Genomic DNA, 18,551 nt, shown 5'->3' with positions numbered 1-18,551 from the left:
CGATGAGAAGTTGAGGGAGCTGCTCACGATAGTCACTCACAAGGGCCTCTACCAATACACCAGGCTACCCTTTGGAATAACATTGGCCCCGCCTATCTTCCAGTGTGCGATGGACCAGATACTGAGCAGCTTGGCTGGCATCCAATGCTACTTGGACGACATACTGGTCACCAGGAAGACAGAGCAAGAGCACCTGGAAAATTTGGACGCCACACTGCAGCAGCTGGAAGAATATGGACTCAGGGTGCACAGATCAAAGTGTGAGTTTTTCCAGTCTGTAGCAGAGTATTTGGGTCACATAATAGACTCAGAGGACTTACACAAAGCTCCATCCAAAATCAAAGCAATCATGGAAGCACCAACGCCTCAAAATGTGAGTCAACTATGCTCTTATCTCGGGCTCCTAAACTACTTGGGAAATTCATACCAAGCCTCTCTTCTCTGCTGCGACTGCTTCACCAGCTGCTGTGCCATGGCAAGGCATGGAAATGGACTGAACAGTGTGAGGCTGCCTTTGCACAAACAAAAAAGGCGCTTTTTGAGTCTGACACAGTTTGACCCCCACATTGCCCTTACAACTCGCATGTGATGTTTCCCCTTACGGAGTGAGAGCAGTTATGTCTCCCATCATGCCCAGTGGTGAAGAGCACACTCAACCAAGCCCAACACAACTATTCACAAATTGAATGAGAAGCGCTGGGAATTGTGTTTGGGGTCAGAAAATTTCACCAATATCTCTTTGGGAGGAAATTTGTCCTTCTGACAGACCACCGCCCCCTGACAACAATTTTCGGGCCCCATACTGGTATTCCTTCCTCGGCAGCCAGTCGGATGCAAAGATGGGCCTTGTTGCTGTCTGCCCATGACTAAGACATCAAATACAGCAAGTCGGAGCTGCATGCAAATGTCGAAAGCCTCTCTAGACTGCCCCTGCCAGTTGACCATGGTGAGCCACAGCAGGCTGGCATTTCTACTTCAGGCAAGTGGAGGAGACTCCCATCACTTCTACTGAAGTGAAACGACACACCCGAAACAACCCTGTGCTCTCCAAACCGATGGATGTTGTGATCAGCGGAAGGAGTGGCAACCTTCCAGAGCTAAAACCGTACCTAACAAGAAGGAATGAGCTCTCTGTGCAGGCAGGATGTCTTCTCCTCTCGCAGAGTGATTATTCCACCCACGCTGCGAAAAAGGCTACTACAGCAGCTACATGCAGATCACAGCAGAATGGTCCGCATGAAAGAACTCGCCAGGAACTACTTCTGGTGGCCTGGACTGGATGGGCAAATAGAAGAGACTGTGAGATCATGTCCATCTTGTCAGCGGGTGTGGGCCAGCCAGCCCCCCTCCACCTGTGGGAATGGCAAGAGGGAACTTGGCAGCACGTCCAGATTGATTTTGCTGGCCTGTTCGAGGAGAGGATGTTTCTGGTGGCAGTTGATGCTCAAGCAAGTGGCTGGAGGTGGCCATAATGAGATCAACAACAGCTGAGAAAACCATCGAGAAACTTAGGGAAATGTTCAGTCGATTTGGCTTCCCGGAACAGCTGGTGAGCGATAACAGGCCCCAATTTGTCTCACAAGAGTTCGAGCGATTCCTCGAGGTAAATGGAGTCCAACACACCCGCTCTGCTCCCTATCACCCATCTACTAATGGATTAGCAGAGAGATTTGTCCAGAGCATGAAACATGCTTTGAAGGCTTCTCAGGGTCAAGGCTCTCTCCACCAGAGGCTGAACAGCTCCCTGCTGTCTTACAGAAATGTGCCCCATGCAGCCACAAGAGCTGCTGCTGCGGTACTACTCATGAAGAGACAGCTCCACACCAGCCTCGACCTCCTAAAACCACCAATGACTAAAGAGACTGTTCACCTGAAACAACAAACTCAGGTTCAACAACGCCAACATAAAGTAAAAGAAAGGATTTTCTTCCCAGGTGACAGTGTACTGGCACGCAACTATAACACTGGACCAAAATGGGTGCCAGCCACCGTCCTGGCACAGACAAAGCCTGTGTCCAATACAGTCTGAACCACTGAGGACATCATCTGAAGGAGACACACAGACCAACTGCTTGCTGCAGCAACAGCGTCTGGGAACACTACACCACCACTACCAGTGGTCTGTGCTGAGCCATACGAGCAGGACAACCCAGCCAAACCCAAACTCACCCACAATGCACCGGGTCACACTGAACCTGGTCATGTACTGGACTTGAAGTACAAATATTTAACAAGTGAGTTTTGTGTTGTGCAATCTGACGTTCTGCCCAGCCAGTGGCAAGGCCAGAAGACAACCATGTATCAGCCTTGGGTTACTGTAAATAGGACAAATGGCTACGTATAGGCGGCGAACTGCACATGCACGGCTGGGTAAGTAACCTACACCTCATATTTGAAAGTGTTATTCAACCATTAAGTTAACATGTTATGTTATCCATGTTATGAGATTAGCAAGTAAGTTAACGTTACTACTAACTAGTGCTACTACAATTAGGCCTAGGCTACTGCAACCACCTCTAATCAATCACTCATTTTCATTTTCCCATCTGACATTCCAGCCAAGGGTCTTGTTGCAGCCATGCAGCAGCAATACTGTTTAAGGTGGAGCTGTATGTTAGGATGGGGAAAACAGAGCAGCCAGCAGCCACATCGGGGGAATGCCTCTGGAAACAGACGAGGAGAGAGGTCAAACCAGCAAGATTTACGGAGATCAACTTCCAGAGGCCTAAGCTTACAACAAGCCAGTTGACAGCAGACCCAGCCAAAGTCAGCAGGTTCAGTAGCAGTGCTAAAGGCATGTACCAGTATAGAAAAGGTGTTGTTTCTTTGTCAAGAGAAACAAAGTGAGAGTCAAACTAGAGTTGAGTGAGTAAATAATGATTTAAGATGTCATTACTTCCAGGCTTAGGTTCACTGTCAAGTCAAGTAAAACTATATCTAAAGTGCATTATACCAAGTCTTATTATCATACATCTCATCAGAATGACACAGAACTGATATCACAACTCTTCTGACTAGTTAATTCGTCTACATCAAATAAAACCAATGATTGCAATGTTCATTGGGCTGCATATTCATAATATGTCAATCGTCCAAGAGAATGTGTGTTAAACATTGTTGTCTTACTTCCTTCCTCTGTGTAGAACTCACAGATGCAGACATCCAGGAACTCCACTTGATTGCCCCTGATGCTGCTATTCTTACCAGCATTGAAAACAGTGACACTGACACAGCATCTGAGTCTGAGCCAGAGGATCCTTCGAAGTGGCCAGAGCCATTCACTACCATGTATGACCCCACACTCAGACAGCAGACACCAGTGGACATCAGAGAAAAATGTGAGGAGGCCTATCTGAAGATGAAAAGAAACCTCCATCCTGACCAGTGTGATAGACTTGAAGTCACAACAAAACAGCAGGCAAAGTGCCAAGAGTGGCACACTCACAGGACAGGCAGGATCACCAGCACAACGTTTTATAGTGTGTATACAGGTGATTACTTACCCAAAACCACCCTGAAAAAAAATTAATGCGCTACCACGATGACGACATACAGGTTCCGGCAGTTGTATGGGGAAGAGAGAAGGAGGAAACTGCTAGGCAGTGCTACGCCAAAGAGGTTACCAAAACCCATCAAAATGTAAAGAGCAGCCTCTGTGGTTTTGTGATACGACCTGATGAACCACACCTTGGCACATTTTCAGATGGGAAAGTGGTATGTGACTGCTGTGGGGAATGGGTTCTGGAAATCAAGTGCCCATATAAGTACAGGGATGGCCTACAGGGTGTCACTGTCAGCGAGGATTTCTGCCTTGACCAAACATTCCAACCTAAGAAGAAGCACCAGTACTACCACCAGGTTCAACTCCACATGCTTGTCTGCAATGTCCAATATTGTGATTTTGTGGTGTGGACAACAAAGGAGCTGGTTGGAAATCGCATCCCAAGAGATGAACAGCTCTTGCAGAAGGCTTTGCCTAAAGCAAAGCTATGTTATGTGTCTTGTATTCTGCCAGAACTTCTAACCTACAGCCAAGATCCTGCTCTTCAACGACCAGTATTTTGCATCATATGTGAAAAGCCAGAGTTTGCAAAAATGATTTAAGTGTGTGATGTGCAAGCACTTCTTCCATTGCGATTGTGCAAGCACTTCTTCCATTGCGATTGTGCACACCTAGCACAGGGAGACGGAGAACAGGGGTGCTCTCCAGGTTCAGGAGACGGCCCTATCGGCCCCCACTACCGGCACTGATCCTATCCAACGTACGATCCCTCAAAAATAAAATGGATGAACTTTTGTCATTAACACAAACCGACAGAGACTACAGAGACTGCTCAGCCTTCTGCTTCACCGAGACATAGCTGGATGATCAAAGAGTAACCCCCCCCCCCAGGCTTCACTATCTTCAGAGCCGACAGGTCAGTCAAACTATTGTAAACTACTAATAAGACACGTTAGTCCCTAGCTAATGAGTCTGACTCTTTAGCCGAGCGGTTAGTGATGTCGCCTTGTGGTGCAGTACACCCCGTATCGAATCCCGCACCGGGCGAGAAAATAACCGGTTACACTATCTCACACGTCAAAAGGTGGAGGTATTTGTCTCATGGTCAATCAGCGCTGGTGTAACAACACAACAATCATTCGTCACGGCTGCTCTCATGATATTGAATTCATCGGTTTGAAATGCAGAACACATTATCTTCCCAGAGAATTCGCTTCAATTGTATTAGTTGGTATTTACGTTCCACCACAAGCTAATGCTTAACACAGCCATTAGCGAACTCTCGCAACACATTTCCCATGTTGAAAACTCCAACCCTGACACGAATCTGTGCCTCGAACTACCGAACTATGAGCAACAAGTCACTTGCCATAGCAGAGAAATCAAACATTGGATCTCTGCTACATCTCAATTCAAATGCTTACCGTGCATTCCCGAGGGCTCCACTGGGAAAGTCCGACCACGCTGTGTTACTCCTCGTCCCAAAATACTGTAACGTGCATGGATAAGAAGACACGCTGGCCGCTGGCTCGCGGGTCTGACCCTTTAGTCGAGCGGTTAGCGATGCCTCCTGCGGTGCGGGCGATACAGGCTCGCATCCCGGCCGCGGCAGTTCCTGTGGTTACGTTGTCCCCCGAATTCGCTACAATGCAAACAAAAGCTTAAATCCATCAAGAAAACATCCAAATCTGCCAGGTCCTGGTCCATGGTTGCCATTGAAACGCTTCGAGGGCGTTTTGAATGCACTAATTGGGATATATTTAGTGCAGCTTGCGACTCCCTGGATGAACTCGCTGACACAGTGACGTCATATATCAAGTTCCGCGAGGAAATGTGCATCCCTACCAAAACCGTGACATTCTACGGCAATAAAAAACCCTGGTTCTCTAAAGAATTACACCTCCTACACAAAGAAAAGAACTGGGCACACAAAACGGAGACGGGGATCAGTACAGAGCAGCCATGTATAAGATGCGTGCTGCAATAAGAAAAGCAAAGTCCAGCTACGCAGCAAAACTCAAACAACAGTTCTCTTCCAATCACTCCAGAGCAATATGGAAAACACTTAAGGAAATGACAGACTGCAAAAAACACCCCTGCTCCCCTCCAGATAATGACCATAACCTCCCAAATAAATGAAATACGTTTTATGCAAGGTTTGAAAAACCTATTCCACCAGCCCACCAGCCATCCCCCCTACTCCTCCAATGCCACCCTTCTGCATCCAGGAGGATGAGGTGAGAGCAACATTCAAAAAGCTGAACATTAGGAAAGCAGCAGGGCGAGACGGCACCAGTCCTGCTTTGTTGAGCCACTGTGCAGCACAATTGGCCCCAATATTTTCCACCATATTTAACACCTCTTTAAGTCAATGTACAGTCCCACAGTGCTTCAAACTCTCTACCATAATTCCTGTGCCAAAGACCTCAAAGATCACCTGCCTCAATGACGTCAGACCGGTTGCCCTAACTTCTGTGGCCATGAAAGCATTTGAGCACATAATTTTGTCACATTTGAAATCTTGCACCTCCCCAATGATGGACCCATATCAATTTGCCTATCAAGCCAACCGGTCTGTTGAAGATGCAGCCCTGCGCCATGCCCTGCAACACCTGGAATCACCAAACACCTACGCACACATACTGTTCATAGACTTTAGTTCTGCCTTCAATTCCATCAACATCAACCCATTCAAACTCTTTACCATACTCTTGGATATGAACATTGACCCAGCCATATGCCACTGGATTCGGAGTTTCCTGTAGAACAGGCCACAGAGGGTGAAGGTTAATAACCTAACCTCACACCCTCTTACCCTCAGTACAGGTGCTCCTCAGGGCTGTGTTCTCTCCCCCTGGCTCTTCTCACTTTACACCACACACCTCCCACCCACGGACAGTTCTGTTAAAATAATAAAATACGCAGATGATGCAACCATTGTAGGCCTCATCTCCAACAATGATGAAACCCAGTACTGCACTGAAGTAGACCAAGCTGTCACTTGGTGCGCAAACAACAATCTTCTGCTTAATACAGCCAAAACCCAAGAACTCATTATTGACTTCCGATGCATGCCGAATCCTAACACACCCATACAAATGAACGGACACCCCATCACCACCACTGACTCTTAAATTCCTTGGAACATACATCAGCAATAACCTGAAGTGGAAAATTAACACTGAACACACCATTGCAAAAGCTCAACAACGACTTTACTTTCTTAGGCAGCTTAAAAAATACCGGATCAAACATCAACTTCTCGTTCTGTTTTACTCAGCCATTATCGAGTCCATCATAACATCTCCTATTACAGTACGGTACGGCGGCACAGACAGCCAAACACGGAAAAAACTGCAGCAGATAGTCAACAAGGCATCCAAAATCATAGGCAACCCACTCCCCTCAGTTGAATCTCTACATACTAACCGGACTGTAAAGCGAGCAGGGAAGTTCATCTCTGACCCCTCACATCCTGCTCATCACCTCTTCCAGCTCCTTACCCTCAGGGAGGCACTACAGGTCACTGTCAACTAAAACTAAATGCTTCGCAAACAGTTTTTCCCCCTAGCCATCAGGACTCCCGAGTTCCTCCCTGTAGTGCCCTCCTCACATGCCACTGGCATAAATACCACCATTCACCTGTTATGCCTGATATGTTTATTTCTGTTATTGTGTAACTGTATTGTTCGTGATACTATGTGGAGTGTCTGTTGTTGTCCATGTATGTCTTGTGCTGCAGACGGTAAAGTGTACCAAAAACAAATTCCACCGGCCTTGGTCATGTGGCTAATAAAATAATCTACTGATCTATCTAAAAGTGAAGAGGAGGCTACAGAACTGGCACTGCAGTCAGTGTAGATAAATACACCTGACCCACCTGCGTCAATCTAAACAGTTGGCCGTTGTTATATGAAGATGTACTGTATATACGTTTTTATTTCAACAGGCAAGCCATTGAAAATAATATCTTTTTATAGCCACTCGAGGAGGAAAGGTGCCAAAAAAGTTAGACATTCAATGTGATGGCAGAGGTATTTGAAGATGTTAGTACAGTATATAACAGCTAAAGCCATTGTTATTCTTAAGTATATGACTCCTCTATATTCTCTGGAATACAGTAACATTGCAAAGTAAGAGGTGGCTTTTTTCTATAAATAAAAATACCAGACACTGTAATTAGAGTTTAGAAGTTTCTTTATTTGATGATTCTTTCTTTCTATGTTTGTATATTCTAATCACAATCACATATCCTTTCTCAAAATGAGCAGAGTAGAAAAGCTGAGTTTTACACACACACACATTGTAGGCTATTTCATACATACTCTTCATTTCCTGGGCACTACAGATTGACAGAGAATTGGTAAGAGCACCACACACAATCACCATGTCATCCAAGAGGTTAACTTGTGAAATTGGAATAACAGAATGCAAAATTTTGAAACTCTTCCATCTGCTTAATACTCTCTCTACGTGAATTCTCACGCGAGACAGTTGTCTTGACGAATCTACTTCAGAAGCAGGTAACTGACGCTTTCCTTTAGTGAAACTTGGTATATGCAAGGTGGCACCATGTGCAGCAAGCTCATCCCTGATCAAAAATCCCCTGTCTGCTAAGACTTCATCTTTTGGTTCTAATAGGTGCAAAAACCCTGATTCAACTGTTATTTGCTTATCTGACACTCTACCACCCCAGCCCGGGGACAGGAATGAAACTGCCCCAACAGGCGTTATTCCCACCAGGTACTTATCTGTGTTATTATGTTTGTAATTGGAACAGGTTTGAGCTCTAGCAGTCAAGTTAGTAGGTCTCGCCACGAAAAACTCTGTTGAGTCAATTATACACCGGCATCTCTTGAAATGTCGCCTGAAACTCTTTGGCATATTTTTAAGGACAGCACCCCTAGTCGGCCACTTGATAAGAGATTTCAATACATTTGCCATTACAGGCAACCAGGATCTTAGAATGTTTGATGTTGTGCTTTCTGAAACTTTGAACCTACTATATGCTATATCTCTGTTACTGAGCCCCAATCTCAGTTTCATAAGGACCATTAATAAATGATCTTCCAGCATGAGACCTACAGTACACTTCTGCACACTATCTTTTATTTTTGTCATTAACCAAATGAAAATGACTGAAGTTAGCCCAGTGAGAAAACGAAAGTGTGTAGCATTGTTTCTGACCACGGAGAATAGGAAGCGTGATTTCTGAAGCTCCTTTTTCAATTCTGCATTCTCCTCTTTGAGTTTGTTAAAGCATTCTCTCAAGTTGCCATATTCAGTACTGAGTTGGTCATACTTTTGACTGAGACTGTTGTATGCTTCTCGTGGGACCATAGCCTCAGCTTCTTCCACCAGCTCCTCTGGTGGCATTGGATCATCATCAACTAGAAGACATTTGTGAAAACAAAAGTGTCAAAGCAGTCTACGAACACATACATAAAGCAGATGTGAATGCGACAGAATGTTCTCACCAGGACAGGGAGCCTCCTGCTCCACTGACTGCGGCTGACTTTCCCTTTTCCTTTTCCTTCCCAGCCTTAGAAAATACAGGGCAAAACAGAGACAAAATGTAGACTATTAGTGAAGAAGCCTTCACACAGGAATTACCCAGCCTATGGCAGTATTCACAGCCACAGTTAGAAACCTCAATTTGACTTAGCTAACGTTACCTCTCCAGCTTCTCCGCAGGCCTGCCACACTGTCGTCCATAGGAAAACACAGAGGGGACGAAGTCTGGGCTGTGTTTATCCAGAGGAACCTCTCCTACAACATAAGATGTAACTGAAGCTTGCTATCAGAGTGTCAGCCTAATTACAATAAACTACTGGTAGCTTGAGCTAACGCGAAGAGGGTTCACATTGGGAGAGAAATCACCCCGCGTTATTCCTCCTAGCCCCCACTTTCTGATTAATGTTAGGTAAGCATGACAAACCTTTAGACACGTGTCCATACCTACAACAGACAGAAGTATAGTTTAACGCTACCTTCCTTACCTGATATGAAGTGTGGGCTACAAACACGAGCATGTTTGATGATCTCCTCGGTCCAATCCTTCCGTCTTATCGCGTTTAACCACAGTTAAACCACAGTTGACTGGGAGTGGCAACTGGTATGCGATAAAACTTCAAGTTTATTTTATTACTTCTTCGATTCTGGCACCCAAAAACACAGCATGAAGACATGTTCGCGAACGCTAGCTAGATGATGTACGCTTGCCTGAGGACGTGATTGGTATTTAACGCTACCGTTACAGATTGGCCGGTACTCTGTGCCTCCGTTGGTTGGGTTGGTTAAGGTTAGGGTTAAGGTTAGCTAATCAGAGGCAGAGTATGGGCGGGTCTTCCTAGCATCCTAGCGCCTGGGTGCTGCGCGGGGCGTGTCTTGCCTAGAAGTGCCGTGGATTCATAATTAACGCGTGGCCGTCTTTGAACACACAGAAAGTCGGGTGGCTGGACACTATAGGGGAATTATCAGTCTACCTCACTCTAACGTCACGCAGATTCTACTGCGCATGTCGGCTGCAGCGAGGAAGCGTCAAACAAAACAAAACGCTCAAGTTTTACCGAATTCCGTCAACTCGCACCCCTTTTAAGGCTAACCGGAGACGTCTTTGGTTGCAAGCAATCAGAAGAAGCGACTGGAGCGAGGAACTAATTAAAAATGCCCGCATTTGCAGCGATCACTTCATAACAGGCAAGCTAACGTTAGGACTGTGGTGACCCACATCTATATAACTAGAGACATTCACCTAAGAGAGAATGCACTTCCGCTTCGGTCCAGAGAGTTCAGTGTCGTTGTCGAATATATGACATGTAAAGTTGGAGCTAGTAAACTACCTCGACTACGTCTACTCTCACGTCTCCTGTCTCGTTGTTTTCTAACTCCACATTGGTGACCCCGACGTGATCGAACAACTAATACGAGTATGTTTGACAACGACGACGCCGGTGCTAACAACATGGCTATTGCTAACGCTAGCATTTACACCGCTACTGTGAAGCTACCCGACTTTTGGCAGCATAATCCACGGCCGTGGTTTCAACATGTGGAAGCCCAGTTCCAGCTGAGAGGGATAACGCAGGATGTAACGCAGTACTTCCACGTAGTGGCGGCGTTAGACGCATCGACAACGGCGCGAGCAATGACGCTGTTGGAAGCTCCGCCAGCTGCTGGCAAGTACGATGCTATAAAGACATTCCTCCTGAAACTATTTGAACTGTCGGAGCTGGAGAAGGCAGACCGTTTACTGCCCCCGAATGGCCTCGGCGACGGCAAACCGTCTGATTTAATGGAAAAAATGCTGTCTGTGCTGGGATCGGCTGATCCGGCCTTTCTTTTCACACACATTTTTCTGAGGCAGCTCCCCGCACCTGTACGCACAGCACTGGCCAGTTCTCCTCTCGCCGCCTCCAAGGACTACCGTTCTCTGGCTGCTGAAGCAGACAGGGTTTTCCTGGCCAACCGGCAACAGTTTGTGCACGCCCTGCTACCCTACCAGACCGCCCCACCACCACCTGTGTACGACTATATGGACACCGCGGCTGCGGTGACAGCCCGCCGCCAACCTGACGACGGGCTCTGTTATTACCATGCCAGGTTTGGGGCAAAAGCAAAACGGTGTCGCAAACCCTGCAGTTACAGGGTTCAGGGAAACGCCAAGGCCGGCGCTTGTTAACGGCTATGGGCGCCGGCCGTGACTGCAAGCTGTTGTTCATCAGAGACTCCTTGTCGGGCCGGTGGCTGCTGGTTGACTCTGGCGCTCAACGCAGCATACTACCAGCACAAGCTGTGGACACGATGACCGACAGTCACGGCCCCCAGATGGACGCCGCCAACGGCACGTCCATTCGGACGTACGGTATCAGACATGTGGACGTGTGTTTTGGCGGCCGACGTTTCGGCTGGGACTTTGTGATGGCTGCTGTATCCACCCCGCTCCTAGGTGCGGATTTCCTCTGTGCTTTCAACCTGCTGGTGGATGTTAAAAACTGTCGCGTGATTGATGCCGTCTCTTTTGCATCATACCCCTGCACGCTTGGGGGCGCTGGAGCGCTGTGCCTCGCTAACACACTCTCCACCGGGGATCCATACCAACGCCTGCTCGCAAATTTCCCCGAGCTGACCACACCCACCTTCTCCTCGGCGGTGGCCAAGCACGGCGTGGAACATCATATCACCACAGTGGGGCCCCCAGTTTACGCCCGGGCCCGACGCCTCGACTCGGCCAAGCTCGCAATAGCCAGGGAGGAGTTTTCGACTATGGAGCGCCTCGGCATTGTCCGCCGTTCTGACAGCCCGTGGGCTTCCCCTCTTCACATGGTTACTAAGGCCAACGGGGACTACCGTCGCCTAAACAATGCCACGACCCCCGACCGGTACCCCATACCGCACATACAAGATTTCTCTACCCACCTGGCGGGCGCTGCCATCTATTCCAAAATCGACTTAGTGCGGGGGTATCACCAAGTGCCGGTCCACCCACTGGATGTCCCAAAAACGGCTGTCATCACACCCTTTGGGCTCTTTGAGTTTTTACGTATGCCTTTCGGCCTTAAAGGGGCGGCGCAGACGTTTCAGCGCCTTATGGATTCTGTGCTCCGTGACATGCCATTTTTGTTTGTGTACTTAGATGACATCCTCGTGGCCAGCGCGTCGGCGGAGGAACACATGACGCACCTCAGACAGCTGTTTGACAGGCTCAGCGAACACGGCCTCATCATCAACCCAGCTAAGTGTCAGTTCGGGGAGTCGTCCATCACCTTCCTCGGGCACCACATCACTCCACAGGGGGCCGTTCCCCTCCCTGCCAGGGTTGAGGCTGTCACCATGTTCCCCCGCCCCCGCACTGTACAGTCGCTGCAGGAATTCCTGGGCATGGTGAACTTTTATAACCGTTTCCTGCCCCGTGCCGCCCACATCATGCGTCCCCTGTATGAGGCCCTGCGGGGTAAGAAGTCTAAGGACGAGCTGCACTGGTCTTCGGGGATGGACGAGGCTTTTGTGGCCGCCAAGACCGCGCTGGCCAACGCTGCGCTGCTAGCTCACCCGTCGCCTGCCGCCCCCATAGCCCTTACAACGGATGCCTCCGACTACGCCGTGGGGGCCGTGTGTGAGCAGTGGGTGGGGGGGGGCTGGCAGCCGTTGGCGTTCTTCAGTAAACAACTCCGTGAGAGCGAGCGCAAATACAGCACCTTTGATAGGGAACTACTGGGTCTCTTCCTCGCAACCAGACACTTTAGGTTCCTATTGGAGGGCCGACAGTTCACCGCTTTCGTGGACCACAAACCGCTGACGTTCTGTATGGCCAAAACCTCAGAACCGTGGTCTGGGCGTCAGCAGCGTCATCTCGCGGCGGTTTCCGAGTTTACCACGGACATACAACACGTGTCGGGCAAGGATAACTCCGTCGCCGACTGCCTTTCACGGGCGGTTGTTAACGCCGTTCACTTGGGACTCGACTACGCCGCTATGGCAGCGGACCAAGCCAAGGACGCGACCGTTCAAGACTACCGGTCGACCCCTACGGCGCTACGGCTGGAGGACGTGACGTTCGACGCGGCCAACACCACCCTCCTCTGTGACATCTCCACCGGTCAACCGCGCCCCCTGGTGCCTACTTCCTGGCGGCGCCGAGTTTTCGACACCGTCCACGGCCTTTCCCACCCGGGAGTGAAGGCCTCGACCAAATTGGTGAGCGTCAAGTTTGTTTGGCCTGGGCTCCGTAAGGATGTTAGAGCCTGGGCCGGCTCTTGTGTGGCGTGCCAACGCGCCAAGGTGCACCGCCATACCAAGGCCCCTTTGGCGCCGTTTGTGGTTCCAGAGAGGCGGTTTGACCACGTCAATGTTGACCTGGTGGGTCCCCTGCCCCCCTCCCGTGGTTATACGTTCCTCCTCACTATTGTGGACAGGGCCACCAGGTGGCCAGAGGCTATTCCCTTGTCCTCCACGACGGCAGCAGAGGTAGCACGGGCGTTCATCGGCTGCTGGGTGGCCCGTTTCGGCACACCGGGTGACATCACGAGCGACCGGGGCTCCCAGTTTACCTCGGAGCTCTGGACGGCGGTCGCTGAGCACCTGGGGATGAAGATCCACCGCACTACGGCGTACAACCCGCAGAGCAACGGACTTTGTGAGCGGTTCCATCGGGACATGAAAGCCGCTCTGCGGGCAAGCCTCACTGGCTGCGACTGGATGGACCGGCTCCCATGGGTCATGCTCGGCCTGCGTTCGGCCCCGAAGGAAGACCTCCAGACCTCCTCCGCTGAGCTGGTGTATGGCCAGCCCCTGCGAGTTCCGGGGGAGTTTCTTCCGGATGCTACGACTCCCTGGTCGGCCGCCTCTCACCTCAGTGCGTCCCGGAGCGCTGCCGGTGCCTTCGCTCCCGTTCCGATGTCTCAACACTGCCTCCCCTGGTCCTACGTCCCCAAGGATCTGCCATCGGCGAGGTACGTCTTCATTAGGCACGACAGCCATCGGTCCCCGCTGCAGCCCCCATACGACGGGCCCTTCCGCGTCCTGGAGGCGGGGGATAAGAACTTTGTGGTGGACATGGGGGGCAGGCCGGAGCGGGTCGCTATAGACCGTCTCAAGCCTGCTCACTTGGACATTGGGGAGCCAATGCAATTGGCCCTACCCCCGCGGCGGGGACGCCCTCCTAGGTCGGCCCCGGCACCTGCCTCTGTTCCTGCTTCGGCCCCGCCTATGGCCCGGGTTTCGGCCCCATCTGTTTCCCCTCCTGTGAAGCGCAGCCGTTATGGCCGCAGGGTCCACCCCCCGACTCGTCACTTGTTTTCCCCGTGACTTTGCACTATGTCATTGACTGTTCTGTTGTAGAGTCTATTTTTATGTTCATGAGTTGCGCTTTTGCTGTTTTGCATTGTTTTGTGTAGGTGAATTCTGGGGGGGCCTGTGTGGTGACCCACATCTATATAACTAGAGACATTCACCTAAGAGAGAATGCACTTCCGCTTCCGGTCCAGAGAGTTCAGTGTCGTTGTCGAATATATGACATGTAAAGTTGGAGCTAGTAAACTACCTCGACTACGTCTACTCTCACGTCTCCTGTCTCGTTGTTTTCTAACTCCACAGGACTCAGTTAACAGGCTAATCAGCTATAACATTACATCGGTCGTTTTAACCTAGAACAACAAACGTTAAATAACGTAATTATTGAGTCCTGTGCATATATAACTAACAATGTTTGCAAGCAACAGAGTAATTATGTTCAAGTTTGAGTTGAATTAGCTTAGAAGTTAACATACTTGGTTCAATTTTGCTAAAGCTGTGTTGCTAGTAACTGTTAACGTAGGCCATTGACCTGTTCTTGTGTGTTAATGTTACTGCAAGTCACTGGAATACACTATTTGTACAGGAGAGGCATCTGAGGACTTCGACAGTCCTGACTTTGTCCCGTCTGTCTTCTCCTACTCAACCCAGTCCAGCAAAGGCAATGCAAAACATGAGAGGTAAATATGGTCACTTCCTTGTGATTTGTTGTTCACTGTGATCACCCAGCATGACTCGACATAGCATGACTCGAAGTGCAGAGAAGAAATGGTGAGTAATGTCATGTAGCTATGTTTTTGTCAGGATTGTCTGTTAGGACAGATAATTTCTGTTATGTCTACATTATCTCATGAAGCCCTTTGAGGTGTGTTATGTGATTTCCACTGACTTGAATTGAGGATGTGATAAACCTGTGGTCAACTGAGTAAATTCACTGTTTTGTACTAACTGCTTGCTCTTTTCTGTGTGTATTAGATGTGAGAGAAAAAGAAGAAGGGATGAAACCCCCCACAGACAGCCAGACAATGGACATCAGTCCACAGAAGTTGTTGATGAGGCTGCATCGGAATCCACACGTACTTCCCTCTCCCCAAATAATTGCGGAATGGAGCCTGGTGCTGGTCCTTGCACTGGTAAGAACTTCTAACATCTTAACTATTGTACAGTAGGACAGTCACTACCAGGATTAATCAGGTTGTCCTGTTTATATATTTGTTGTGGAAAAAGTATTTGGCCATGATTTTGTTTGGCACAGTCTGAATGATCACCCAGAGTGTAACTGTTTCCCAGATATGAAAATAGGACTGTGAAATTTATATTTATCTTTACATCTAATTTCTTTTTCAGAAGCCACAGTCCCGAAGGCTCTCCACGATGACCTCAAACAGAAGTACAGCCAACTTTCTACCAAATGTGACAACCTGCATGTGGACATCAACAAACTCAAAGCCAAGAATTAACAACTAAAAGCAACACTCAGGAACACAGTTTTCCTTTAGCTCTAGCAAATGCAAAGCAGCACAGGTTCTGTTTTTTACAGGTCTGACCAGTGTCATTTTTGAGTGGTTGCTCCAAACAGTTAAAGACAGTGTAGAGGTTGGCTCTCTGACCCGGAGGACCATCTATTGGCTATCCTGGTGAAACTTCGATTAGGGCTCAGCAACAAGGATATTGCATTCAGATTTAATGTTACCGAATGTGACATCTCTAAAATTATGAGACGTTGGCTCCCTGTTATGTCTCAGGTTTTGAAACCTATCATCAAGTGGCCAAGCAAGCATGCAATATTAAGGAATATGCCAAAATGTTTTAAAGCTAAATACACACATTGCAGATGCATTATTGACTGCACTGAAATTTTTACAGATCCACAAATCTTCCTTCTAGAGCCCAAACATATTCGAATTATAAGAGCCACAACACAGTTAAATATTTGGTTGGCATGTCACCTGCAGGAGCCATTACTTTTCTGGCTGCAGGTTGGGGTGAGCGTATTTCTGATAAACAACTCACAGCTGAGTCTGGATTTTATGACCTAGAAGTAAATGATGAGATACTAGCAGGTTTTGGTTTTACCATCAGAGATGAGCTTACCGTATGCAGTGCCACCCTTAGAATCCTTCACTTTACCAAAGGTAAAAAGCAGCTCTCTGCTCAAGAAGTGGAAGCGTCAAGGCGTTTGTCTAACATGAGAATACACATTGAAAGAGTAATGGGTAGATGGAAGAATTTCAAAATTCTGACAACTGTTATTCCACTCACACAGGTAGACGGACCTCTTAGATGACATGGTGATTGTGTGTGCAGCATTAACAAACTTTTGTAAATGTATAGTCCCTAGAAAATAACTTGTCAATGTTTTGATAAAGGATCCATGAAATTATAATCTACTTTTTCCAGTATGTAGAGTCAAAGATAAATTTCAAGGTTTTTATTAGTCATACGTTTATGTGCAGGTACAGCAGCAGTGACATGAGGTAATTTTTTTTTTACACGATGCACACTTACTGTAAAAAAATTATTAAGATTAATTCAACATTTAATTGTTTTAATGTAAGATACAACTACAGGCAATGCCAATTTATTACTGCATTAAATGATTTGTTTCACAGTACATCTTTTTGACTTCATTTTCTGCACTGTTCACGATAGCAATCCACAGCCTTTTCTTTTGATTTTTAGCATGCCTGCAGCATGACCCCAAGCTGCAAGAACATAGCATAGAGATTCATTCCTAGCAATCTAATGTATTACACACATTGGTTTAAATGGTGTTCAGGCTAGACATGCCCGCAGGCAGCTGTATAATTGCAGCAAATTAGTATTGCAATTTTGTTTACTACATTAATGACAGTGACTGAAGAGGTTAAATAGTAATGGAAAGCTAAGAGTATTTAGTAAATTAACTTCAAGTTACATACCCAGCCATACAGGTGCAGTTGTTGTTGTACAGTTGTTTCTCTTGTTCACAATAACCCAGACCTTGTACATCTCCGTATTCTTGCCCTGTCTTTGGCTAGGCAGCACATCAGTCCTCAGAACTACAAAGTTTTCAACTTTGTAATCAGGAAATAGTATGTCCTGGACATGACCGCTACTAACATAGTTGTATGCATCCAGAGACGTGTACGCTTTCACTTTCTCCCGGGAATAAAGACTTGATGTGTCGATCAGATATTCGTGAATATTTGGCCACTGAAGATTGGGCCATTTTGTCTCGTCATTAATCCTCTGACCTGCGCCTAAAACATATGGGTCTCAAAGACGTATCCCATTCACCAAGGTTAATTTCGTAGCATAACTGGTCTTATCACTGGGTGACAAGCTGTTGTAGAAGGTGGAAAACATTTTAAAACTAAAATCAAACAGTTGCAACGTATCGGAAGTTTAATAGCCGTCTTCACACCAAGCCGAGACGGTCGGGTAACCCACGTGCTTCCTGCAGCCAAGCTGCGCGCGCATCCCCAGTGTTTGTTAAGTCATTCCTGTTTGCCCTGTGAAGTTGTCACAGTCCAGCAGATGGCGGTAATGCAAATTTTATGGACGCCAACCGCCGTAAAACTGCACAGAGGAATACTAATTAACAATCACGGAACCGCCCAGACCCGCGGCGCACCTGATGCGAGTGGCGAGCGCGTCATACTAGACGTCCCTGTCAGGCCGTCCATGAGCGAGGGATCACAGTTTGCGACGCTTAGCCCACTGCGGCAGATGCGCGTGCGCCGTGGGACAAAAACGAGAGCGGCAGCATCACCGCTGCATCTCCGATTTGAGAAGATCTGCAGCTAAAACACCAGTCACTGAAAAGACTGCGGGACTAGAAGTGTAATTCTTGCACCGAAAATGTTCAGGTCTTTGTTTATTCACTGGGAGTTGGGAAATTGTCTTTTTTCTTTTCTTTTTAGTGTACAGAGAGGCAATTTTGAGACAATCAGTTGAAAGTGTAAACTACTAATAAGACACGTTAGCCCCAGCTAACGGGTCTGACCCTTTAGCCGAGCGGTTAGTGATGTCGCTTTGTAGTACAATACACCTCGTATCGAATCCCGCACCGGGCAAGAAAATAACCGGTTACATTGGTGGCAGCGGTGGGATCCGGAAGTGGGCAGATCCTCAGAAGTCTCTTCGGAGCGCGGGAAGAACAAGCGTGAAGGCGCGCTTCCGGGGGAGGGTGACGACTGTAAACTACTAATTAGACATGTTAGCCCGTAGTTGACGGGTCTGACCCTTTAGCCGAGCGGTTAGTGATGTCGCCTTG

This window comes from Lampris incognitus, chromosome 2 (assembly GCF_029633865.1).
Source record: "Lampris incognitus isolate fLamInc1 chromosome 2, fLamInc1.hap2, whole genome shotgun sequence".
In the NCBI taxonomy this organism is placed as follows: domain Eukaryota; kingdom Metazoa; phylum Chordata; class Actinopteri; order Lampriformes; family Lampridae; genus Lampris; species Lampris incognitus.
This window is presented reverse-complemented; position numbering follows the sequence as displayed.